This window comes from Peromyscus maniculatus, chromosome 6 (genome assembly GCF_049852395.1).
Source record: "Peromyscus maniculatus bairdii isolate BWxNUB_F1_BW_parent chromosome 6, HU_Pman_BW_mat_3.1, whole genome shotgun sequence".
Lineage (NCBI taxonomy): Eukaryota > Metazoa > Chordata > Mammalia > Rodentia > Cricetidae > Peromyscus > Peromyscus maniculatus.
In genome coordinates this window covers 93140381-93167381 of record NC_134857.1, presented here as the reverse complement: position 1 = coordinate 93167381, position 27001 = coordinate 93140381, and the positions used below count along the sequence as shown (strand labels likewise).

Here is a 27001-nt window from a genome sequence, read left to right as displayed (position 1 = left end):
ATTATAACTTAATAGTAAAATCCTAAATGGCTCCTTTTGGATCCTACAGTAAGCCTGTGCTCATTGTACATGTCAGACGAGTAAAGAGTCTCTCTAAAAGTTCACGGCAGTGCATGTGCTGATATTGCCTCACACTCTGTGAAAAGCTACAGAATATAGATCCCAAGCTGTTTGCCATTAAGTCATAGGGTTCAATGACTTCTCTAATTTAAATTTCTTCATCATTTGTCAAGTCTAAATTTCAGAGCATTGAGCCAGTCATCTAGATTTTATCTGCTTGTACTGACTACTATTAATGTTAACCCTACTTCAATTGCAAATGCTGTTATTTTTCTCTTGAACAGCAGAATGGCTGTAAAGTCCCACAAAGAATGTTTTAAAAAGAAAAATAAAGGAAACAACTTGGATTGCCTAACACTTAAGCTGGAAACGTTTCAAAGAATGACAATAAATGCATTTTAAAGCATCTTCACAATTTAAAGTGATATTTCTATGTATGAAGTCAGCATTTTAGTGAAGAATCACTTGATAACAAAAGACTTCATGAAACTGTAAAGTCTACCTATATGCTACATAAAAACATTAATTTAGATAAAAATATTTTGTGACTTGTTCTAGAAATACATTGTATCTATGTTAGTTTGGTATAGTTCTCCCAAAAATTAGTACAAAGTAGATTAAACAACAACATTTAAAAATGAGATTACTAAATAGTAAGGTAAGATAAAGAAAATTAAATGAGATTGCTTATGTTAAATTGAGAAGTTAACTATATTTGCCTGAGTACTTAAAAGCAAACTTGTGAACAAATACCTGAAATTTTCTATGTACACAATATAGTATGGCACAAAATGCATACAATTGTAAACCTAGAAGTTAGACATGATCAGAGTAAACTGTTAATATCCAGCCCTACTGAGGAAGTATCTTTAGATGATTCTATCAACAGTTAAGTAAGTAACAATAGAGCTCATTCTCTCAGGATTTCAGTGGGTTAAGGAATAAGCCCTAGCTGGGAGGAAATGTGATCTTTAATATTATTTTTGCTTTTGTTAGATGTGAAATTGAAGGTCCACATTGAAATTTTGATTTTATTTGGTAATTTCTGTTGTGCCTTGTCACTAATATTTTATAGAAGTGTGCTGGATAATTTTATGTCAACTCCACACAAGCTAGAGTCATCAGAGAGGAGGGAGCCTCATTTGAGAAAATGAATCCACAAATTGGGCTGTAGGAAAAGACTGTAGGATATTTTCTTAATTAGTGATGGATGGATGAGACCCCAGCCTATCATGAGTGGTGCCATTCTTAGGCTTGTGGTCCTGGATTCTATAAAATAGGAGTAAGTCATGAGGAAACAGCAGCAACATTCCATGGTCTCTGCATCAGTTCCTCCTTCAGGTTCCTGCCCTGTTTGAGTTCCTGTCCTGATTTCCTTCAATGATGGACTACGATATGGAAATGTAAGGCAAATATACCCTTTCCTCACCAATTTGCTTTTTTTCATGATGTTTCATCACAGCAATAGAAAATCTAACTTAGACAAGAGGAATAAAAAGAGTCAAGCGTTGTTTTTGTCAGTATGGGGGCCTGGAAGATATTTAAGATTTATCCTTGGCACAGCTATCCACTATTCTCTGGCAAGAGTCATCTGTTGACTTTCAGATACATCAGTATGAACTGATAATACCACTCCAATAATATTTCAGCTTTCCAGGACAGAGTATTATCTTAGAATGCTCCTTTTTCCTTTTTGGATCTCAGCTGCCATGTAGGAATATTTCCCATTTCTCATTCCTTTGATGTTTATCACATGTTTATATATGATCAGTTGGGCATGTACAAGGAAGACAAAGAACAAGTCCAACTGTTGGACCTCAGATATTCAAGTAGTGCCTGCCCAGTTTATGGTTTATGTGTGGCATGTGTACATGTTTGAGTGTGTGCATATGTACATGTGAAAGCTAGGAACTGATATTATGTGTCTTCTCAAATAATTTTCCACTTATTTAGTGTGGTATTTTGAGTGAAAATGGGCCCCATAGACTCATCAGAAGTGGCATTATTGGAAGTATGACCTTGTTGGGGGAAGCGTGTCACAGGAGTTGGGCTTTGAGTTTTCAGAAGCTCAAGTCAGGCTCAATGTCACTGTCCCTTCCTGCTATCTACAGATCAGGATATAGAGGTCTCAGCTGCTTCTCCAGCACCATGTCTGTCTGCATGCCACCATGCTTCCTGCCATGATGATAATTTGGACTAGACCTCTGAACCTGTAAGCCACCCCAATTAAGTGTCTTCCTTTATAAGAGTAGTCTATCCCCTGCAGTATCTCTCCTCTCTCTCATCAATTGGATTCCCAAAACACACCCTGGTGCCTGGCCGTGTATCTCTGTATCTGCCTTCATCAGTCACTGGACAAAGACTCTATGATGACAGCTAGGTTATTTGCTAGGCTGGTCACCAGGGTAGACCGGTCCAGGTAGACCCTCTGGACCACTGCCAGCAGACCAAGGTGGACTCGAGATCATGAGGGGAGGACCTGCAGAGATGACTGGCCACACTAATGGAAACCCATGAACTGTGGACTGGTGGCTGTGGATTTCCCATGTGACTGGACTAGGCCCTCTGGATATGGAAGATGGTTGTTTGGCTCGAACTGTTTGGGGGGCACCCAGGCAAGGGGATCGAGATCTGTCCCTGGTGCATGGGAAGGCTTCTGGGAATCTGGTGCCTGTGGTGTGACACCTTGCACAGCCTTGGTGCAGTGGGAAGTGGCTTGGATCTGCCTAGGCTCAGTGTGCTGGGCTCTGCTGACTCCCCATGGGAGACCTCGATTTAGGGGATGTGGGAATGCGGGGTGGCTTGGGAAAGAGGGCTGGGGGGTGAGAGGGGGGGCCTGTGGATAGCATGAGGAGTGAGTAGAAAATTTCTTAATAAAGAAAAAGAAAAAAAGAAAAGCAAATACAGTAAAAAAAAAAAAAAAGAGTTATCTGGTCATCTATCTTCAACAATGACGTTAATGAAGCTTCTGTGATCTCAGCCTGTGATCTCAGAAACCAGGAGGGGATGGACACGATGGGGCTTCTGTGCTATTGCTGTGATTGGGAGAAATAAAACATGCAATTTTAGTGGAACCAACAAAATTCAAAGGTGAAAAAAATGACACTTATTTTTTATGTATAATATTTATCACTGAACTGGAGCTCATCTACTTGGCTATACTGACTGGTTGGCTATCAGACCCAGAAATGTACTTGTCTCCACTCACCACTCTACTCCACCCACAGTGCTGTACAGACAGATGCATTCTGCTATGCCTGTCTTTTGTGAAGACGCTTAAGAGCTGACTCAAGTCTTCTTAGTTGCACGGAGACTTAACTTACTGAATCATCTCTCCAGTCTCCCACTTGATTTGGGAAATGAGACTCTGACTGGCCTGTAGCTTTCTAAGCAGGCTAGTCAGGCTGGCCAGCAAGTCTCAAGTATCCTCCAGATTCTATCTTTACAATGGTAAGGTGTGAGCCATCACACTTTGCTTCCTTTGTTTTACACCTGTGTTCTAGGGATCAAACTAAATTCTTTGTGCCTGTACCCGCTCTCACCCTAGCTCCCATTTGATTTTATACTGGGTTAGTGGTGTTTGTCATGTGGTTTAAAAACATTTAGAAATCTTTTCCTGGCTTTTCTGAACTCTACCTTCACTCCTCCCCCCCCCCCGCCCTTTTTTTTTTCTAACAGAACTCTTTTATGCATCAATACACAGAAAATGCAAATGGCTTAGTTATTTGCTTTGTTAGCAACTGAATTTATTTTCTTTCAGGGCTTTTAGCCTTAGGTTAGGGAAAAGCAGTATGCTTTGGAACTTCAGCCATGTGAGACTATATTCCCACTTATAGAACATTCACAGAAAAAACATTCTTAATGTGAAGCTAAATTAGAGAATGTAACAGAATAAGGATGATTAGTTAAAGTAATTCAAACAAAGTTACACTTAAAAAAAAAATTTTGGTTTTTCAAGACAGGGTTTCTCTGTGTAACCCTGGCTGTTCTAGAACTAGCTCTGAAGGAGATGCTGGCCTTGAACTCAGAGAACTGCCTGCCTCTACCTCCCAAGTGCCGGGATTAAAGGTGTGTGGCACCACTGCCTGGTGTTACACTGTTTTTAATCTAATTAAATACAAAGCTAAAGGGCGCCTTACTTTCAACTTTGAACATATATATTTGTACTTGTTACAGCATCTTCTGTCACTGGAAGCCTTTTTATTCAAGCATGTTTTTAGAAACAGTTCAGAATTTTGCAAAGAAAATGACTTGTTATAAGGAAAATCATTATTTATTAAACATTTATACATGATAGTTCCTGTGCTTCAGCTTTGGAAAATCTTCTTTCTCCCTTCCATGTTCCCAAATCTCTGTAGAATGCCCCTGGGGCATACAATATTGTTTCTGACCTGCAGATGAAGATTAAGGAAGTTTCAAGTCAAGCTTGCTCCTGGCTTCACAGGTAATAAGGAGCAGATCTGCTTTCCTTCAATGGACACCCTCCTAGCCTATATGATTTAAGCCTTCTTCAGATCAGCAGTAACAGGGCAGGAGTATGTTCCTCACAAAGAAAAACACTTATATTCAGATAGCTTCATTATTTTTTTCCTTTTACCAGTTACAAGCATCAAATTTGAATCTTATGCCAACTTATCTTTGATACTATACAAGTAACATACTTATCAACTTTAAAATCAAGATATTATCTCTATAAAATACATAAATAAAACTACCATTTTTTTTGTGTTGGGTGCTGAGGATCAAATTTAGGGCCATGTACAAGGTAGGTTATGGCTACTACTACACTGAGCTTCCCACCAGTTCAAAACTAAAATTCCTTAAATATTAAAAAAATCACTTTTCTTTTATAAGAAGTATATTTTATAAATGCTATTCATAAGAGAATATATATCATGTATAAATATATAATTCACAAAATGTAAAAGATTACATATAGATCAAATGCAGCTGTTATATTTTAACAATAATTTAATGGTTGTGCACATTACATTTTAGCAGTGTTAGGATGAATATTAAAAAAACTAAATTCCTCCCAAATTATGTATTTCTATGCTAAAGAAAGCTGTCATTTTCAGTTTCATTTGAAGTTATTATACTTTTAATTTCTCAAATGATTCACCTGGTACCATACCCCAGTGTGGAGCAAAAAATTATTTCTTTGAGAGTTGACAATACTTTAGAAAATCAAGGTTTTATAACCAAAAATTAGATCACTAGCCTTTTTAAAGTGATTGGGCAAAAGTGTCTTGTTGCTAATGTGGAGTCTGTCCCAGGGAAAGCCTTTCAAATATCAGAAATGAATGATAAATTGTAAGAGGAAGAATGGATACGAAAGCAGAAAGTTTTTTTGAATAAAGAATTCAATGAACATTTTTCCTGAGATAATATTGCATAGGCTCAAAATATTTTTTAAAGATCCTGACCTGCCATTCTATGATTTCACATTTATTTCACACTGTAAAAGTATATTGTCTGAAAAATTAAAACAATTTATTTTATTTGTTAGTTTGGAGACTGGTCTTTTAATTTTATTCTAGTCCGTTGTGGCATAGAGGGTTGCTGAAGATTACACCCAGGGCCTTGGAAATTCTATTCAAATTTTCTATTCAAAAATTCTATTCATGGAGCCAAATACCTGATTTGTCTCTTCTTGGAAGTGGGCTATCTGTGATACCAGGCATGAAGATTTTTATTTTTCATAATCTTCAGTCTATTAATCTTCTTACTTAGAGATGAATAAAACATGTTAATTGAATTATATTGTCTTACATCAGTGATAAAAAGTGAATAAATAAATTCTTCTCAGGATATTTGTATCTAGATATTTAAAGTTTAATATAAACATTTAAAAGTATGTGTTCTATTTTATTGCTCTATAGCAGGAATCTTAAAGAGTCTTATTAATAAAATCAAACCTGTGGCCAGTTATTGGTGTAAATGCTGGAAGGTCAAAGAACCAGAACAAGCCACCGCTATCTCACGTCGCTGGATCCTCATCCCAATGGCTCTCAGCTGAACTGTTACTCGAAACCTGAAACCTTAAGCAGCCAAATGCTTAACCAGCCAAATGCTTATAGTTTTTGGTTCTCATGCCTTATATACCTTTCTGCCTTCTACCATCACTCCCTGGGATTAAAGGCTCGCTTTCTGGGATTAAAGGCATGAGTCACCATGCTTGGCTGTATCCTAGAACAGATGGATTTTTGCCTCTAGAATGCTGGAATTAAAGGCGTGTGCTACCACTGCCTAAGTATCTAATGGCATTTCTGTTCTCTGACCACAGATAAGTTTATTAGCATACACAATATTTTGGGGAATACAATACCACGACATTGCTTTTTTATCTAAATTTTAGTTGTTTGTAGGATACATTACCATTTATTTGAAATAATTTCTAGACTTCATTTTAATTTAGCTCAAAATGGTTTATTTTGTCTTTAACCCATGTATTATGGAGAAATGTCTTGTTATGTTTCAAATGCTTGACTTTTCCTCCCTCGGTATGTCATTATTCTGATTTTCAGTTTTTATTCCTATGGTGTAAGGTATTTTTTCTTTATGATCTTGATATTCTGTGATTCAGTGAGATGTAATGGCCACTTTTATAACCCATCTTGCAAATACATATATATATATATATGTATACTGGTTGTACTGTCACTTTGTCAACTTGAGAGGCTGGAGTCATCTAGGAAGAAGAAACCTCACCTTACAATTTGCCTCCATCAGATTATACAGTAGGCAAGTTTGTAGGGGCATTTTATGATTATTGATTGATGTGGGATGGCCCAGACAACTATGAGCAGTGCCACTACAGGGAAGCTATCCTGGGAGGTATAGGAAAAGCAGCTGAATGTGAGTGAAGAAGCAAGCCAGTAAGCAGCAATTCTTTATGGCCCCTGCTTCCATTCCTGCCTCCAAGTTCCTGTCTTGAGCTTCTCACTGACTTCCCTTTATGATGGAGTGTAAGGAATAAGTAAACTCTATCCTTCCCAAGTCACTCTTGACCATGATCTTTATCATAACTATAGAAAGCAGACTAGGACAATGGGGCTGTAGACTGTCTCAGCACTTACTGTCCTTCAGAGAACCCGAGTTCCATTCCCTGCACTCAAGTCAGGTGGCTCACAACCACCTGTAATCCCCAGCCTTTTTTGACTACTGAGAGCTCCTGTACACCATGGAAAACACACACACACACACACACACACACACACACACACACACACACACACACATGCATGCACACAGGCATGAACACACTCATATGCACTTGCTCACACACATACGTGTAAGTAAAAATAAATATTTTAAAACAGAAAATGACACATTCTTTGTAGAAATTGCCTGAAACAGCCTTACATAAATATTAATTCTGTATCATAAAGACGCATTAGAGATTATTTTCAACTACATTTTGTCATTTACTACTCAATTGCAAAGAGTAAGATTGTAGAACATCCTATGGTATTTGTGGAAATCTTTCCTTCTGTCTTTAATTCTGTTGATTGTTTTATACATTATTATAATATTGAGGCTCTCTTTTTAATCATACACAAACAGTATGTTTTCCAAAATGAGTTTGTGTCTTTATCCTGAAATTTTTTTTTACTTTGAAAAGTCAGTTTTGTAAAATGTTAAGCTACATTATGGAGTGTGGTATATGAGTATGTGTGGTGTATGTCTTTGTGTGCATGTGATTGTTGCACAATCAGATGAAATTCATGTTAGAATATACTCTTCATATGGTTCTCCATATTCTTATTTTAAGAAAGGCACTCTCTCTGAACTGGGAGCTCCCAATTCCACAAGACTGACTTGTCAGTGAGCTCCAAGATCCTCCTGCCTCTATCCTCTCCAAACTGGGATTTTAAGATGCATGACGTCATGCATGACTTTATTGGAACATAGAGGGCTCAGCCCCAGGGTCCTATGCTTGCTCAGCCAACATTTTACCTACTGAGCCCTTTCCCCACGTCCCTGTGGCTGTTGTCTTTTAACTTATATTTCTTTTTCTCTTATTTTCTGACTCCAGTTGTAGTGCATACACATTATGATCAAATGTAGTGGGTAGCCATTCCAGCTTTGGTCTGGAAGTTCCAACCCCCATTGAGGCTTCGGTAACTATCACACCTACAAGGCAGGGCCAAGGGAGGGCCCTAATGACCCGAGATCGCGCCATGCTCTCTTGCTGCTGGGAGCCCAGACGCTGGAGGTGGACCTAGAGGTGGACCGGGGAGAGTTCTCCAGAGAACACCGCCGGACTGCGCTGTGTCTTTTCCAGAACCCGCCACCTACCTATCCCTTCATTTGTAAGTTATGCCATTAAATAAATCTCCCTTTTAACTACGTGGAGTGGCCTTAATAATTTCACCAATAATCAACATTCATGCAGATTCATAAAAGCTACATTTTTGGAAGAGTTAAAAGAAATAAAACAACATCAAACAAGTCAATGGTAATAATAATGATACAGAAGGCCATGCCACTGATTTATATACACATTTCTAGAAAAGCATTTATGTTGTCTTTTTAGGCCATTGTCCTATTTGTCTTTGAGTAAATAGGGTTTCTGTTGTGATTTATTCAGTCAAGAATATGATATACTTTTTAAGAATTTGCATTACATGAAAGAAAGAGAGAGAGAGGATGCATGTTCTTTTTGTGTGTGAGAGATAGATAGATAGATAGATGATAGATAGATAGATGATAGATAGATAGATAGATAGATAGATAGATAGATAGATAGATAGATAGATAGAGAAAGAGAATGTATGTTTGTGTGTGTATTAGTGCCATGGCATGCTTGTGGAGGTCACAGAAAAAAATGGGACATAGTTTCCTTATTTCACTGTAGATGTAACCAACCGTCTTATTAAATAAGAAACACAGAAACAATGTAAAAGAGAAAGCCGAGAGGTCAGAGCTCAGAGCTAAAATCTCACCCTTCCTCCTGCTGTCCCAGCTTCGCCAAAAGAGACCTACTTCCTCTCGGTTCGTATTTTTAAAGTATGTTGTTCTGCCTTCTCATTGGTTGTAAACCCAAACACATGACTGCCTCGTCACTGTCTGAATGTACAGCCCCCTAGGTCTTAAAGGCATATGTCTCCAATGCTGACTGTATCCCTGAACACACAGAGATCTTATGGGATTAAAGGCGTGTGCCGCCACCGCCACACTCTTGCTATGGCTCTAATAGCTCTGACCCTGAACACACAGATATCTATGGGATTAAAGGCGTGTGCCACCACCGCCACACTCTTGCTATGGCTCTAATAGCTCTGACCCCCAGACAACTTTATTTATTAACATACAATCAAATTAATATTTCAGTACAAATCAAAATAATATTTCAATACAATTAGATTACCACCACATTTCCCCTTTTCTATTTTAATAAAAAGAAAAAAAGCAAAAGGTTATGACTAACAAAAGAAAAACTATATACAAAAGTACAATAACTATATACAATATATACAAGTAATAAATACCTAAACAGGTATTTGACGAATCAGAGAAAATAATTCCATTATCTATCCTATTTTGATAATCCCAAGATGTATCTAATGTACTTTCTATCCTAATTAATTTTCAACTATAACTAACTAATCTTCAACCATAACTAACTAATCTTCAACTCCCTCAGAGACCCAAGAAGGGAATAATATTAGCTAACAAAAATAAAAACAGGAAGTGCATGCAAGCAACTTCCAAAAAAATTTTGTGAGTTGACAGAAACAGCCAGCTGCCTGGGCAGTCACCTGAGGTTTCTCCGCAGTGTTGGGGCATCATCTTCAGCCTATAGGCTTAGTGTATCTGACAGACTCATTTGTGAAGTAGGATGTACACAAGGTCAACAGTTCAACCTCACATTGGGTGAGAGCAGTCCACGTACCAGAAACACCTGAATTCCACTAGTGTCCTGTCATGATTCAGGATTTTAAATTCTGGAAATTGTTGACAGTTTTTTAATTCAGCTGTCCATTCTTCTTGGCTGTGTATATATGGCTTCATCTCAGCATCCCCTTCTTCTCCACATCCCTCTATTAAATGCCAGTCTACTTTTGAGAGGCATGAGCTTTCAGCTGCTGTTCCATTGTACAACAGAATCCATCGGCCCTCTGCCTGTTAAGCTGCCTTCGAAGAAAAGGGCACCGTACCTTTTCCGGATGCAAAGGCCACTTCAGGGATGGGGCCATATTGTCCTGGCCTCAGAAGATGCCTTTTGATAAAGCCATAACCACACGTTGGGCGCCAGATGTAGATGTAACCAACCGTCTTATTAAATAAGAAACACAGAAACAATGTAAAAGAGAAAGCCGAGAGGTCAGAGCTCAGAGCTAAAATCTCACCCTTCCTCCTGCTGTCCCAGCTTCGCCAAAAGAGACCTACTTCCTCTCGGTTCGTATTTTTAAAGTATGTTGTTCTGCCTTCTCATTGGTTGTAAACCCAAACACATGACTGCCTCGTCACTGTCTGAATGTACAGCCCCCTAGGTCTTAAAGGCATATGTCTCCAATGCTGACTGTATCCCTGAACACACAGAGATCTTATGGGATTAAAGGCGTGTGCCGCCACCGCCACACTCTTGCTATGGCTCTAATAGCTCTGACCCTGAACACACAGATATCTATGGGATTAAAGGCGTGTGCCACCACCGCCACACTCTTGCTATGGCTCTAATAGCTCTGACCCCCAGACAACTTTATTTATTAACATACAATCAAATTAATATTTCAGTACAAATCAAAATAATATTTCAATACAATTAGATTACCACCACATTTCACTATGTGTGTTCTGGGAATTAAACTCAGGATCTCAGGATTCTGGGCTGGGTGCCAAGAACCATACCTGCTGAGCTCTCTCAGTTATTCAACCTATTATTATTATTTTTATTCTGATCTTCTTGCTTAGTAATGTTCTGTTTCTCCCCATTGCGTTGCTAAAAGTATTCACTCCAGTGTTCTTTTAACTGATTTAATAATTCTTTTTCATTGTCAGGTTTTTCAAACACAGAAACAAATGGCACCCCTGTTTAAAAATTGGCAGTTCTTTATAAAGCATGTGTAAGAACCCTGTGATGATGTTCTAATGAAACACTTAATTTTAAACATTGTTTTAATGTCTATAACATCTTTTCAAAGTTTAGAAACTGCTGAACTAAACAGCATTGGTGTTAAAGTAGATATTTCTTTTCTGAATTTAGTACCTCTTTATTATTCATTTTATTTTTGAGATTATGAAATTGTATAATATCTCTTTTCTTCCCTCTGATTCTTCTCATATGTCCTCTCTTGCTCTCTTTTAGATTCATGACCTCTTTTTCATTAATTGTTTTTACATACATATATTTTATTTTTAAAGTTCTTTTTTTTTAAGATTTATTTATTTATATATACAGTGTTCTGTCTGCATGTATGCCTGCAGGCCAGAAGAGGGCACCATATCTCATTATAGATGGTTGTGAACCACCATGTGGTTGCTGGGAATTGAACTCAGGACCTTTGGAAGAGCAGCCAGTGCGCTTAACCTCTGAGCCATCTCTCCAGCCCACAAACATATATTTTTAATACATAAATGTAACTGTTCAGTCTGTATAAAGCACCAAATGAAGACATCTGTTTTTATAACTCAGCTCCTCTTACAAACGACTGTGTGCTGTTTTTCAAGTCATTTAATTTCTAAAATACAGGATTATGTATAAATAGCTAAACAAGTTGACTTTTGAAATAAGACCAAAAGTAGGGAGGGGGATGCGGTCTGTGGGTCCCCAGGACAGCTTCGGGGAGGTAGAAAGGGTAGTGGTGAAAATTACCAAAGTATATTGGATAGATGTATGAAATATCAAGTTATTTTAAAAAATCCTAGAAAATATTGTGCTTTTTCTAGCAATCAGTAATCTTCAGCACATACCCTTAGAATGAAGCATTCTACTACAAGTTTATTTAAATTTTTATAATTTCATTTTAATATGAATAGTATAAATGAACACTGATTTGGGCTTCTCAATAATGTTTCAAGGAATCAGTTTAGATTATAGTTAGACATGGTTTTGGTGTGCTTTGCTTTTCCTTGAGAAGTATAACTCATATTTTATTATAGTCACTCTTTAATAAAGTTTCATTTTTCTATAAGTATACTGCATACTTAATTTAAAAAATTAATAGGAATGCTAATTTTGATTTAATTTACTATTACAGTCATGGCCTACTGTATACAGCTAGATGGTTTTCCAAAAATGTAAGTTAGATAACAATACTTGTATACTTAGAATTTACTAATAGCACAGCATTACATTTAGAATAAAGCCAATATTCTCTTCAGTGTTACGGAGCCCAGAGGACAGCTATCTTTGAAGATAGATATCTTGGAGGCATTTTAGCCAGTTCCCACTCACTTTATCACAGGCCTTTACAGCTTCACTGGATTTTGCTCTCTCAATAAGAAAACTTTTTCTCACATAAAATTTTTTTCTAGTTCAATTGTACTTTTTTAAAAAATTAATTTATTTATTATGTATACAGTGCACATATCCCTGCAGGCCAGAAGAAGGCACCAGATCTCATTACCTATGCTTGTGAGCCACCATGTGGTTGCTGAGAATTGAACTCAGGACCTTTGGAAGAGAAAGCAGTGCTCCTAACCACTGAGCCATCTCTCCAACCCCAAATTGTACTTTTGTATTTGATTGTTCCACTGTGACTCTTTCAATGTTACCCTAATTGTGCTTATGTTGGCATTCTGTTCATTGTTCTGGGTTTATATTCTATATTAGCTACTTTTATTGTGGAATTTAAAAATGGAATTGGTTGCCAAAGACTGAAATATACTTAAAAATTCTGGCTGTTACTCAAAGAAAAAGAAGTATTTATCACCTTCAATACCAGAATCCTACCTGTACATAGACTTATGTAGTAAGAATAATTAGTCCTGTCACTTACACCATAAAAAAACTAAATTAAAATTCCCTCAGTTAAATTATCCACATTCTTGTGTGTGCATATACATATATACACATGTGTATATGTGTGTATATGAGAGATAGAAAATTACAACAAACCCACTTAACAAAATCTCATTAGATTTTAACCCAGCTTTCTATTGTATAACATAATACAAAAATATTTTCCTTAGTTTATTTTATGGTGTTAGAAATTATCTTATGGCTGAAGTTTGATGATCAGGAGCTAAAACTTGGAGTTCAAATATGCTCTCCCTTTTCTCTAGGAAAAAATACACAGTCAAATTGAATTAATATAGATATCAGGGACTGAAAAGATGACTGAGTGGTCAAGTGCACTTGTAACTCTTGCAGTGGACCTGGGTTTGAATCCTACTGTCTACATAGTGCCTCATAACTATCTGTAAACCCAGTTTCTGAGCATCATATGCCCCTTGTGAACAATGTGAGCACTAGAGAGCCATTTAATTCACATACATGTGAACAAACCTAGTCAAACACGCAAAAATAAAATAAATAAGTCATGGAAATATCAATTCACTATGACAATTTTAGAAATTAATTAAATACAGAATGCCCAGGAAAATCATATTTTTAAAAAATCAGTAGATGCAACTATTTACTCAATCTATATTAAAAACAGAGATGATATAAGAGCTTGACATCTCCAGGTCCAGGTTAGTGATTCTGAAGATGCTGAGATGAGAGAGACAAGGGATGGAGTTTTCATTAGAGAATCCTGAAGGAAGGGCCTGTAACAGATGCAAATATTGATTAAAAAAAAGCAGTGAGAAAATATATTATTTTTGTTTGAAGTAAAAAATAATTATACTAACTTATAACAGTACTTCCAAGATACAAATGGAAAATCTATGTAGGGTATAATATAAACCTCATATTGAATATACATTAGCCTTAGTTTTCATCCTTTAAAAATAATTTTAAATTGTTCTTTAAGGGTTTCACACATGCAAGCAGTGTGTCTTGAATCTACCTCCTATTTCTACCCCTTCAAATCCTCCCAATTTTAATAATATTTTGATGACTTTTTCTAAAACAGAAATTTATGCTAAGTGGTAGCATTGACGGAAATGTAATTTTCAGTCAGAATGACTTATTTATGAACCAAATTGTAAGTTGTTAGCAGCATTTATAAAGATATTCAATTAAATAAATTTGTTTGGTAAATATTTTTAGTCAAATGGATATTGTCACATGTTTAATGATTTTTTTCCAGTTTTCAAATACAGAGTAAACCTTTTAAGAGTATCTTTTCCTTCACTACATGTATTGATTCTGGTTTCATTCTAAAATTATCTGAAAATAATTCTGGAGGGAATTAAACATTTAGTATAAATAGGAATTCTAGCATAAACGAAATCAGGTATTGTCTAACAACACTCAACTTTAGTATTCTTAAAAGTTGCCCTCCTAGCTTCAGAAGTAGCAACTTTTTAGAAAAGTTTGTGCCAGTTTGGAGAAACAAGCTGCTTTTAACATCACTGAAACAGTAAAGCTAATGCACTGCATTTCTCAAGAATCATTTGAGTGGTAGTGAATATGACTCTAAGGACTGTGTATTCCCAGTGGATGCACAGAGAGTTATCTTCCTCATTCTTTCTTCTGAGCCCCATACATAAGCATTATTGTGGTATGAGTGTAGAGTCACTCTTACACTCATGGATTTGAATACTTTGTCTTCAGTTGCTAGGACTGACTTGGAAGGCTGTAGAATATTTATGAACTGAAGTGTCACTGGAGGAAGTGAGACTCTGGGGATGGATCTTGAGATTTGATACCATGGCCCCACTTCCTGTCCATTTTGCTTCCTGACTGCAGATCCAGTGTGCCCAGACTATTCTATTTCTTACCATTATGATTTTCCTGTTAGAATAATATGTATTGCTCCCAAATCATTGTCTTGAATAAGCCCTTCCTCTCTCTAAGTTTACTTATTGTCAAGTATTTATACAGCAGGGAGGAAAGTAATGGACATTGACTTTAAAAAATAAAAAAAAGAAAGCAAACAAAAGAAGATTGATAAAACTAAGCAAAGAGTCATCAGTGATGATAGTTACTATGTAGACAAAATTAAGCAGGGTCAAGTGATGTGATATACCTTTAGGACAGTTGTTATTTTATGTGCCTTAGTCAGTGTTCTATTACTGTGAAGACACACCAAGACCACAGCAACTCTGATGAAGGAAAACATTTAATTGGGACTTGATTAGAGTGTAGAGGTCCAGTCCATTATCAGCATGGCAACATGCAGGCAGACTTGATGCTTGGGACCTTGAGAATTCTACACCAGGATCTGGAGTTAGCAGGAAGAAAGAGTGAGTCATTAGGTCTGGCTTGAGCTTTTGAAACCCCAAAGCCCACCTCCAGTGACTCATTTTCTTCAACATGGCCATGACTGCTCCAACAAAGCTGAATCTTCTAATCCCCCTCAAGTACCACCACTCCCTAGTGACCAAGCATTAAAGTACCTGAGCCTGTGGGGGTCATTCCTATTCAAATGACTATAATAACATAGATCACTGTCTTTAAGATGTATAGGTTCTCTTTCTCCCTCCCTCTCCCTCCCTCTCTCCCTCCCTCTGTGTGTTTCTGTGTGTGTGTCTGTGTCTGTAAGTGTGTTTATGACAGAGACTTACTTTGTAGCACAGGATTGCTTAGAACTCATATCAAAGTAGAGCTTCAATACACATTATTTTCTGAAATCTGGGCATTCTGGACTATCAAGAATTTAGAGAGAAAGTAAAATAAGATTATGTAGGTTTTTCATGGCTGTAGATGTAATTTTTGTTTACTCTGGATGTGAAGGTTAAAGTGTGTATGTATTAATATATTTTATATGGGAAAACAATGAAAGGTGATGTGATAGATTTCATTTTATTTATATTTTGTTCAATAAACTTTTGTCTCTGAAAATAAAAGCTGATGCATACAGGAAACAGTTTCATTACATACTAATAAAATGTTGCATTGAGAAGAAAGGCAAGAGATAATGTTTTTCAAGTGTATAAAAGGAAACATTTTAATAACAAAAGTTTGAATTTTGCAGATGTGAATTGAGAGAAAATCACAGAGAATACTATGTGTGTACATATGTAGAAATATGCATGCCAAAGGCATATGTAGCAATGTGTGCCTTAGTAGGGATGTATTTAGGACCATTGGATAGTTTCTCATCTACAGTACTAATAACACTGTAGAGAAATAGTAAGTATTAAGTATATTAGATTCTGAAAGGTTTGATACACAGTTCATGATTTTCCATATTTTTCTTTATTTTTGATTTTTGTGAATATAGAGGTCTTTTTGACACATTGCTGGGGTGATTAAGACTGACAAACAGATGTCATCAGGACCCAAAAGTTAGCTAGATGTACAGGGAGTGAGAAAGCTAGAACAGGAGGCTCAAATATGGAGGTGGGGGAGAGAAGAGGGCAATAAGAGAGGGAACACAGGAGGCAGAGCTAAAACTCTGGGCTATTTGAGGGCTTGTATGGAAACCTAATATAGTAGAAGCTTCTTAAAGTATATGCAATTGTGAATGAGATTTAAATGGAATAACTATAGAACAGGGTAGGCAAAGCCAGAGGTAGACAGCTCTCATTAGTAAATGATATCTCCAGTTCCAGAAATGGGATACATCTAATCAAGTTGTTGGACAAATGGGGTTCCATGGAAATCCCTAAGCAACCCAGGCAATTGTCAAGGCTATTTTTGTTCTCCAGAATCTGATGGTAAGTTTCTTTTGCTGAAGACAACAACTAGAAAAGTCAAGTTTGTGCCTAACTAGTCTTTGTCCCTATTGACTCCTCTTCATGGTGCTGGAAGGTATTTTGTATTCAACCAGAAGAGAAAGGTAAATACCAACCCAGCTGTAAACCCTTTGACTCACAATGGTGACATGCCTGTCAGATGCACTAGAACAACAGTGGCACAAATCTATGGGAGTAACAACATTTATATGATTTGAGTTAAGACCTACTCTCTGACATGGCAGCCATACACAATGCTGCTTGGTAATCAAGAACCTGGGACTAGCTAGGCCAGAGACTTTGGGGGAAAAGTCAAATACCACTTCTGCTAAACTTTAAGAACATGGAAATAAAATGACTACTAATGATATTCTGCCATCTTTATAGATCACTGTCTTTACCAGCCCAGCCGTCATCAGAGAAGCTACCTTCTGCAGTATATGGGAGCAAATACAGAGACTTACAGCCTGACAGCATTCAGAGAGTGAGAGACCTTGGAATACTGGACCCTAAATGGAATGTTTCCATTAAACATTTCTCCTTAGAGCACAGGTAACTCTGCAGAGGAGAAGCCAGAGAGATTGTAAGAGCCAGAGGGGATGGATGGAAGACACCAAGAAAACAAGTTCTTCTAAATACAGAAGGACAATCAGACATTTGAACTCACACAGTCTGTGGTAGCATGCACAGGGTCTGCAGAGGTCTAAGGCAGATGGGATCCCACTCTGAGAGGGAAAGAAGACACAAACTCTCATCACTAATGCATAAGTTATCTCCAATTGATAACTACTTGCATGTTTTTCCTTCAAAGGAATCTTACTGGGTGTATAAACCTCTCTTAAGGAAAGACCACATACCCAGAAATGAACTCAATGACATCTTTAGAGTTTTTTGTCTTTTTTTTCCTCATAATGATTTTTCTGGGCACTGTTTTTTTTCTCCCATATTGGTCTTTTGCATACATATTATGCTTTCCAGTGTTGTGCTTGTGTAGGGTTTCTGTGTGTGCAAATATGTTTGTCTCTGGGTAATTTATGTGTACTGTTTTTTCTTGGCTCTTTTTTTTTTTCTGTTTGTTTTGTACTGTTCTGGTTTGTATTTTATCTTATTTTATTATTGTTTTTAAGATTCCTGTTTGTATGAGAGAAAAAATAAAAAGTTATGAATTTGGGCAGGTGAGGAGGTCAGGGGATCTGGGAGCATTGGAGAAAAAGAAACCATAATCATAACATATTTTATGAAAAAAATCTACTTTCATTTAAAAAAGGTTGGTAAGAGTGGGTAATGGTCCTTAATAGAATATAATCCAGAAAAGCAAAATTTAAAAGTGAAGGAAAGATTATATCTATAGGCAGGAAATAAGATCAATAAATAATTTGAATGAAAGTATCATATTATATGATCATTCAAATAACAAATGACTGAGAACAGGGAATTAAAAATTTATAGATATTTCAGTTCTAAATGGATCAATAAGGGGTGGACCAATGTGCTGCTTATGGTAGAAAAAGAGGACAGATATGGGATCAAGACTATGAGAGGATTGGGTAAAGTACTCAATTAGATGTTGACATTACTAAAGTGGTATCAGGATTCTAAGAAGGAAGAGAAATGCTATTATCAGTATATAAGAAAATGTATCCTGAGAAAGAAAAACCAAGCCAATATATTTAGGGAATGTTAAGTAGCATTATAAAGTCAAATTTAGAGTTTGAAAATGGTCCACAAACATTTGGCAAATGCCGCTGAAAAACAAGGAACACATCTAGCAAGTGCCCAAGTGATTTGAACACTTTTCCTTTGAACGTTCCTTGTCTTAGTCACTATTCTATTGGTGAGAAGACACATCATGACCAAGGCAGCTTTATAAAAGACAGCATTTGACTGGGGGCTTACAATTCTAGAGGTTTAGTCTGTTATCATCATGGTGGAGAACATGACACACAGGGATTGGAGCAGTACCTGATAGCTACATCATGATCTGAGGAGAGAGAGAGAGAGAGAGAGAGAGAGAGAGAGAGAGAGAGAGAGAGAGAGAGAGAAGAGAGAACTGAACTTTTGAAACCTCAAAGCTCACCTCCAATGACATACTTCTTCCAACAAGACCACACCTCTAAATCCTTGTAATCTCACTTAAAAAAAAAATAGTCCCACTTCCTGGTAACTAAGCATTTAAGTATATGACTGGATGAAAGCCATTCTTATTCAAACCACCACATTCCACTCTCTGTGCCCCAGCCTCTGTAGGCTAGTAACAATATCATAATGCAAAAATGCTTTCAGTTTACCTTAAAAAGTCCACATAGTCTATCAACACTGTTTAAAAATGCAAAGTTTAAAGTCTCTTCTGAGACTTATGGCTATCTCTTAATCCTCCCCCCTGAAACCCAAAATCAAAAGCAGATCACACACGTCCAACATACAATGGCACAAAACAAGGCCCAAAACCAACAGGGAAAACTCCAAATTCTGCATCTCCATGTCTGATATCAAAGTGTTCTTCAGATCTCCAGCTCCTTTCAGTGTTGTTGACAGTAACATATTTCTCTCTGTTGGGCTGGACCCATACCTAACCTACAGCTCTTCTTGGCAGGTATCCCACAACTCTGATATCTCCAACATCTTTGAGTCTCCAACAAAATCTAGGCTTCACTTTCACAGCTTCAACAATGGCCTTTCTGGGTCTCAATGCAGAGACGCCATTGATACACACCTGGGCTCAGCAACTTTCTTTATTCCTAGAGGGAGGTTTCACAACCTCTTTCTAGAATTCTTTACCTCAAAAGTCACCAAGTTCTGTTGCTTACTAGGGTTGGAACATGGCCTTCTCATTCAATTTCAACTGTATCAACTTTCTGTTATTGATGTTTTCCTTCATTGATTAAACTTTTCTTTCATTCCTTTTCACAAGTTGGAAGCTTAGTTGGCGAACAGGAGGGTCTTGCCCTGAGGTCACCATTCCCTTTATACAATTTAGCATCAGGCTTTTCTGTGAGCCTCTTATCTCCTGGAGCACTGGTCTTAGCTCCATTATACTTTCTGGTGTAGATGTAACCAACCGTCTTAATAAATAAGAAACACAGAACCAATATAAAAGAGAAAGCCAAGAGGTCAGAGCTCAGAGCTAAGGTCCTACCTCTCCGAAAAGAGACCTACTTCCTGTGTGTTTGTCTTGATATAGTCTTTCTGTTCTCCCTTCTCATTGGTTGTAAACCCAAACACGTGACTGCCTCGTCACTGCCTGTAAGTACATCCCTCCAGGTCTTAAAGGCATATGTCTCCAATGCTGGCTGTATCCCTGAACACACAGAGACTTACCTAACTCTGCCTACCAAGTGCTGGGATTAAAGGCGTGCGCCACCACCGCCACGCTCTTTCTATGGCTCTAGTAGCTCAGACCCCCAGGCAACTTTATTTATTAACATACGATTAAAATCACATTTCAGTACAAATAAAATACCACCATATTCTGGTGCCCCTTTTCTCTTCAAACTATACATTTTGTATTTTCACTTGTTTATCTTGCTCCTTTTCATTATAGATCTGCACAGGATTGACCACTAGTAACTACATAACAAAATCAGTACTAGACTAATTTGAAATCAATGCCAATGCCATTAATCCAAAACTCTTCAGTTTATCCTCAGGTAATTTTTTTTTTTTGGACAAGGACAAAAAGCAGTCACATGGTTCACCAAAATATCACAAGAAATGTCTCTAGGCCACTTGTGAATATTTCTCTCCTCTGAAAACTCTTTTGCTGTGTGCTCATAATCTACATTGTTTTCAGCACTACTATCTTTTATATTTCCACTAATGGCCCATTAAGCCCTGCTTAAAGTGTTCAACTGCTTTCCTAACACAAAGTCCACATTCCACCACCAGCAAGCATAGCCAGGCCTGTTGTAACAATCCTATACTCCCTAATACCAACATCTCTCCTCCCAGATCTTTCTAATAGCAATGGGGTCAGCCAGCCCTGGACTGAAAACTGAGAATCCATGAGTTCAGTTATATCTTCCCTTCTTTTAGTTGCCTTTCTCAGATATTTTGTCATAGATAGCAATAAGATTCTGGTTAGAACATATCAAAAAGCTTGTATCATGGATTATATTTATCACTATTTAGTGTGTTTTCCTGAATATTACCTGAATGTTATAAAATTTCAGCTTATATTTACAGACTTTTAGGAAAGAGAGTACCTTCTTTGTGATTGTGATGGATAATTTTGAACATGGATTTAGAATGCACAGTTTTCTTCACTTATGAACAAAACATTGTTCACTGACACCTATTGAATAACTAAAGACATTATTCCAAGGGGAAGCAAGGTACCATTGTAATAAACACAGGGAATACAGCAATGGGATCGTCTCATGTGGGAGACAGGTTGTGCTTAATTCTGAATGCAATATGGGTTTGGCAGATTTTGCATATATGGGGTACCTTGAGTGTCCGTGAATAAAATATTATTGAAATAACATCATGGGTGCTATGATTTGAATGGATAGGATTATAGGGAAAAGCTATAATACCCAACTCAGTACCCATTATTGATTGTCAAAATATGTAACAATAACTTTTAGCATAAGAACAATGTATGCAAATGTTCTTCAAATTGAAGAAACACCTATAGAGAAACCCTACAGGTAAGATTACACTTACCTATAAGATATTGTGAACTTGTCAATTATGTGTAGAAAATCTGAAAAATGTCAGCAACAAAGAATGTTCAAGAATCAAGGAACATTCATGCATTTTCTCACCACAGAATAATGGCAAATATGAGAAAAGATGAAACTGCTAATTAGCCTGACTTTAGTATTGCATATATACAATATAGTAATATATACTATAATATTATATACTAATATATAATATAACAATAATATGTTACTGCATATTATATACTACTAATTCATATAAATATATGCAATCATGGAAATTAAAAAATAAGTAGCTGAAGAGATTTGTTAAATAGTGATATATATATATATATATATATATAATGATTAACTCACTGATATATAGTGTCTGATAGCAATAGCTGCAATTAATGCAACATGTATTTTAGCAGATTTCTGCTATTATACCACTGTGTTTGTTATTATTGTATTATATTCACTCAGTAAAATGAATCGCAAATAATGAAAATGTCATAGGTCACCAATGAGATACAGTTATATTTTCTTTACTAAGAATGAAGTTACTTTCATAGAAATCTCTGCCACTATAATTAACAAGACAAGTAGCATTTTACACTAATTTTTATATGTGTCTTATCATATTGAAATGTTCACTCAATAGACAGGAACAGGTGTTTGTTTCATTTGTGAATATTTCCACTCATATACTAAGCATGTAATCTTTGTTATTAATGAATAAATGGAAAAGGTTGCTTGAGACCACTACCCTGCCAGAGTGGATATTAAAGTTCCATCAGTTTTTTTGCATAAAAACTGAATTTTATTATTTGTAAACACACCACCTGATAAAATCCTTCTCTGGGTAATATTGATTAGCTGCAGTAATGTTGAAGGCCAGTCCCAGTCTCTACAAGGATTAGATATTTGAAAATTAAGTATTAAAATGCTTCACTTTTTCTTGTTCTTGCAGAACAAGAAGAGTAATCCTAAACACTTCTTGAAAATCATCACTTTTTTTTAAAATTTAAATTAAGCTTCCATTGTGTGGAACTGTTCAATATTATAATTAACAAGTGAAAGAAAATATAAATGTTTGAAATTCAATTCTCTGATGTTTGGAAGGTTAATATTGAATGTACATAGGAAAAGGGATTACAGTTGTAGAGGGAAGGCATAATTTCTTATTTACCAGTTGGTAAAAACATAGTAAAAATGGGTATGGGTATTTTATCTAAGATAAAATAATGATAAATATTTCTAGGTAAGATTAATTTAAACAAAGGTATTCTAAGTTTTTCTTGTCTTCATTTTCCCAGAGTCTCACTTCACTTTTCAAAGATCCACTGGTTAAAAGCAGTATTGAACTTCCTATTTCTAAAAGTTGTTTTCTGTTAAATCATTTATTTCTCTGCCTGTGATACTATTGTCCTATGTCTGAAATGTTAATTATAGTATCTCAAAATTCAAGTTAAATGTGACTTTCTTCATGGATATGCTTCAGCTCCTGAGGTCAGAATGCATCACATATTTCAGGCATGTGCATACACATGCCGTGCATCTCTAGGCCAGACCTTATTGGATCTGTGAGTATAATGGGGCATCGACAAAGCCTTTGCCTTTAGAATCTTGTATTAGCTAGGATTTTCTTCAGAATTGATAGCCTTCATATTAAGAAGGTATGGGGTGACCTATTTCTCACTCATCTTGCCTTTTATCAGCCATCAGAAACCATTTCCCTGCCATTCTCTCACCTCATGTAACCAGATAACAAAAAAACATACTTAATGTGTTCTCTGCCAGTCTCCATTTAAAAACTCCTTCAAGCCACACCCCAGAAAACAGAAGCAACTCTATATATTCTGTGCACAAAAGGAAGCCTAATATAGAGAATCCGATGCATACAGAGTCATGGGAGAATAAGGAGGAGTAGATTCTGGTTTAACTGGCCATGATTCCCAGAAAAGTGCAGACCTGGGCTGACAGGAAGCTAACCCTGCATAATCAGCAAAGTGGGAAACATAAACCAGCCACAATGAGTTCAGACACCCCAGCTGCAACTGCAAGTCAGGGATCAGACATTGCAATCATGAAACCAAGGCAATTCTGCTGTGACTGTACTTCAAAGTCATGAGGTTGACGCCTTCACACAGGGACATGTACGCTCTGGCTTCAGCCTCTCATACTTCAACACTTGCAAAAACAAAGACTCAACACAAATACTGCGGTGTTAATACTCCTTGCTGGCCAGTAGTAAATACTGAAAGAGACATAAAGGTGATTTTTCTATTACAATTGTCCTCACATTTCATAAAAGCTAAATTTTGTGCCACAGTCTAATCTGTATTCAGAAATGAACCTAAGAGGAATTCTGGCACTGAGTGGAAAAGCAATATAACAATTAATGAATGTATTTACCAGAAATATTTTGTAGTTTTGCCTTAAAATAATTAGTTATATTCTGAGAGATGGTACCGTGAGACTAATATAGTATGAAACAAAAATGCAAAAGATTGGGAAAGTGCTTCAAAAAAATGAATTCACTGAATCAAAAGAAATAATAAAATAGAATAAGCTGGAACAAATATTGGAAGATAGTCCAGAAAGAAGAAACAAGCATGGAAAGCAGTATGTTGCTTATAATATGTCACCGGAAAATATAATAAAGTTGAGGTCTGAGAGGAAGGGACTTATGTCAGTAAATCCCATTTCTACTCCTAAGCATGTGCAACAGTATGTTTGGTGTTCTGGGATTCTAGTAACAAAATCAAATGACTTTATAGACCCCTGAGACAATGGAGGAGAAGGGGACAAGATCAGGGAGGGAAAGGACTACTGCAGGGGAGGGCAGCTGTAACGTTCTAGTTCTAGTCATTTCCCATAAGACCCATACGTGCATAAAATAGGTGCAAGGCTGGAAAGAAGGCTCAGAAGTTAAGAGCACTTGCTGCTCTTGCAAAGAATTCTAGCACTCACATAGTAGCTCACAAATATCTGTAACTCCAGTTCCAGAGATTTTAATACACTCTTCTGGCATCTTCAGGCAGCAGGCATGAACATGGAACACAAACATACATGCAGGCGAACACTCATACACATAAAAATAAATAAATCTATAAAGTAGATAAAACAAAATAAGCATTTCTCATATACTCTGATAATTAAAACATCTGATTATGATAATTTTCACTGTTTTTTCCAGAATGAAGGGAAACTTCCCCATGGATTGAATGGAGGTCTATTAAACTCTTTTCATTATTTGTTGAAGTGATGATCTCACCAGCATGTCAGCTAGACTTGATTTCTGCATCAAAAAAGTCTGATACACTACGGACTATGGAATTCAGAGGACAAGAGTTTTGAGTCTCACACTGCAGTTCTTTTACTTTGAGAAAATTCTAGTTAAATAAAGGAAAAGAAAATTATTTAATGGCCTTGAATTTTTATAATTTTGCTTCAAAGTAGATCATTAGTAAAAAGAATTATGGAAAATTAGAATAATTCAATATAATCATGGATTGTCTCAATCTGTTCACATTTTCCTATAAGTGTTAAAAATATTTTGTAAGTATACTCATTTTTGTGCTAATGTTTAATGCCATGTTGTAGGTAATATAGTTTCTTTGCCACCATTTAATCTGAAATTGAAAATAATCATTTTCATCACAGAGAACCTCTAAAATGAATGAACCACTGAGTTGTTTCTTGGATTTTCTCTACTGAAATAATAACCTATGGATACATAAATATTCTTATTTGTACTGTAGTATTAGTGCATGTATTCTTATTGTTTTATAACATTAGTAAGTATGTGCCACTGTGCCTGGCTGCAATTGGAAACTGATCCCTCTCTTCTATTTTTTTCAAGAATGATTTAGCTATTTCTACAAGCAAGTTGTCACCTTTTCATATTGAACAAAATAAAATGAATAAGATTGTGCTGCTGCGTTTTAAGAAGCTTTTGTGAAAATGGACAGATATGAATGAAGATGGATGATTGGAAGTTACATAGTAATAGCTCAAGATGAAAAATTAAAGGAGCAGGGACATTTGCAGTCAGATGACTCAGTGGATAAGGGTGCTTACCACCCACCCTGACATCCTGGTTTCCACCATTTGAACACTGACCACAGAAGGGGAAGAATCTGTGAGCATATTGTACAAAAAATATATGTACTATCTTACTTTGTCTTTTATTTATGAGATATAATATATATATATATAATATAATTACAACACTTCTCACTTCTCTTTCCTCCATCCAAGCACTGCTATGTACCCATCATTGTTTTCTTTAAGATTCATCACTTCTATTTTCATTAATTATTATCCCCTGCATAATATATATATATATATATATATATATATATATATATATATATATTCTTAAGTGTTACCTGTTCAGACTGTATGTTACAAATTTTATAGTTCTTTTCTCTATTTAAAAATTGTCTTTCTTGTACCTTGCTCTGGATTTAGGCATAATATCTCTGTCTTTTCAGATAATAAATGATCAATATGTCAAAATTAGCAATCTGAATGTAAAATAAGTAAATTAAATAAAAAAAGAAAAAATACTTGGAGATGGAGTCAGTGTCAGAAATGAAACACAATCTGCAATATTCTGTAGCGTATTAAAATTCTTTTCCTAAGAAATGTCACATTTTTATCAATGGAATCATTGTTTTAAGCTGCAAGTAAAATGGAAAATAAATACAATATGATCTAATCTCAATGAAGAAGATATTTTGAGACAAAAAATTGATCATGGTGCTTACAATGCATTTTTTGGCAACTACATTACATATCAAGAATTTACTAGAAAACATTTTATAAAAGAGACTTTATATAACATAGCTTTTACAATTTCAGAGACTCTGTAATAGTGAAGAAAAGAAAAAAAAGATGAAAAGACAGCAGTCTATAGAAATTTGGATGGATGAATCTCTCTAGGAAGGGAAAATAGAATAGATAATATGGATTGGATAGATGGGCAGGGGCTGGAATAGGGAATCAAACAGAAAGTGAGGGAAGAGGGGGAAGAGGGAGGGAATATAGAGAGGGGCAGTTAAAACTGAGGGCCATATGAAAGTCTATAAAAGTAGATGCTTCCATATATACATCATATACATGTATATATGTACATATACATATGCGTTATATATGTATACACACACACACACACACACACACACACACACACACACACATATATATATATATATATATATATATATATATATATATATATATGATGTAAATGAAATTACCAAACCACAGGTGAGACAGAGGCCCAATTGGACATCTCTTGCCACCAAATGAAGATTCCAATCCTGAGAATGGGTTGTATCTAATGGGATTTTTTGGCCAAAGGAGTTCGCATGGGAACCCCAAAGCACCCAGGCGATTGCCAAGGCTCTTGGTGGCTCTATACAAACTGACAGTAAGGCCCTGTTGCTGAAGGCAACACCTACACAACTCCTTTAAACACAGAGAAGCTGGGCTTGTGCCCACCTAGAACCATCACCCCTACAGAATGATACCCATGGCACTGGAAGATA

The 27001-nt window shown here is 36.3% G+C and overlaps 1 long non-coding RNA gene across 6 annotated transcripts in view; it reads left to right on the top strand.

The window, feature by feature from the left end:
* LOC121830295 (uncharacterized) overlaps positions 1-25786 on the top strand; it is a 148579-nt gene extending 122793 nt beyond the window's left edge. For 4 of the 6 annotated variants that reach the window (XR_013052311.1, XR_013052313.1, XR_013052315.1 and 1 more), the window contains 2 exons: positions 17185-17349; positions 24643-25786. This is a non-coding gene — a long non-coding RNA (uncharacterized LOC121830295). Of the gene's footprint in view, positions 1-8098; positions 8376-17184; positions 17350-24642 lie in introns of all 6 variants that reach the window. The other 2 variants (XR_013052312.1, XR_013052316.1) reach the window with 2 other exon arrangements.
* Positions 25787-27001: the final 1215 nt, after the last annotated feature.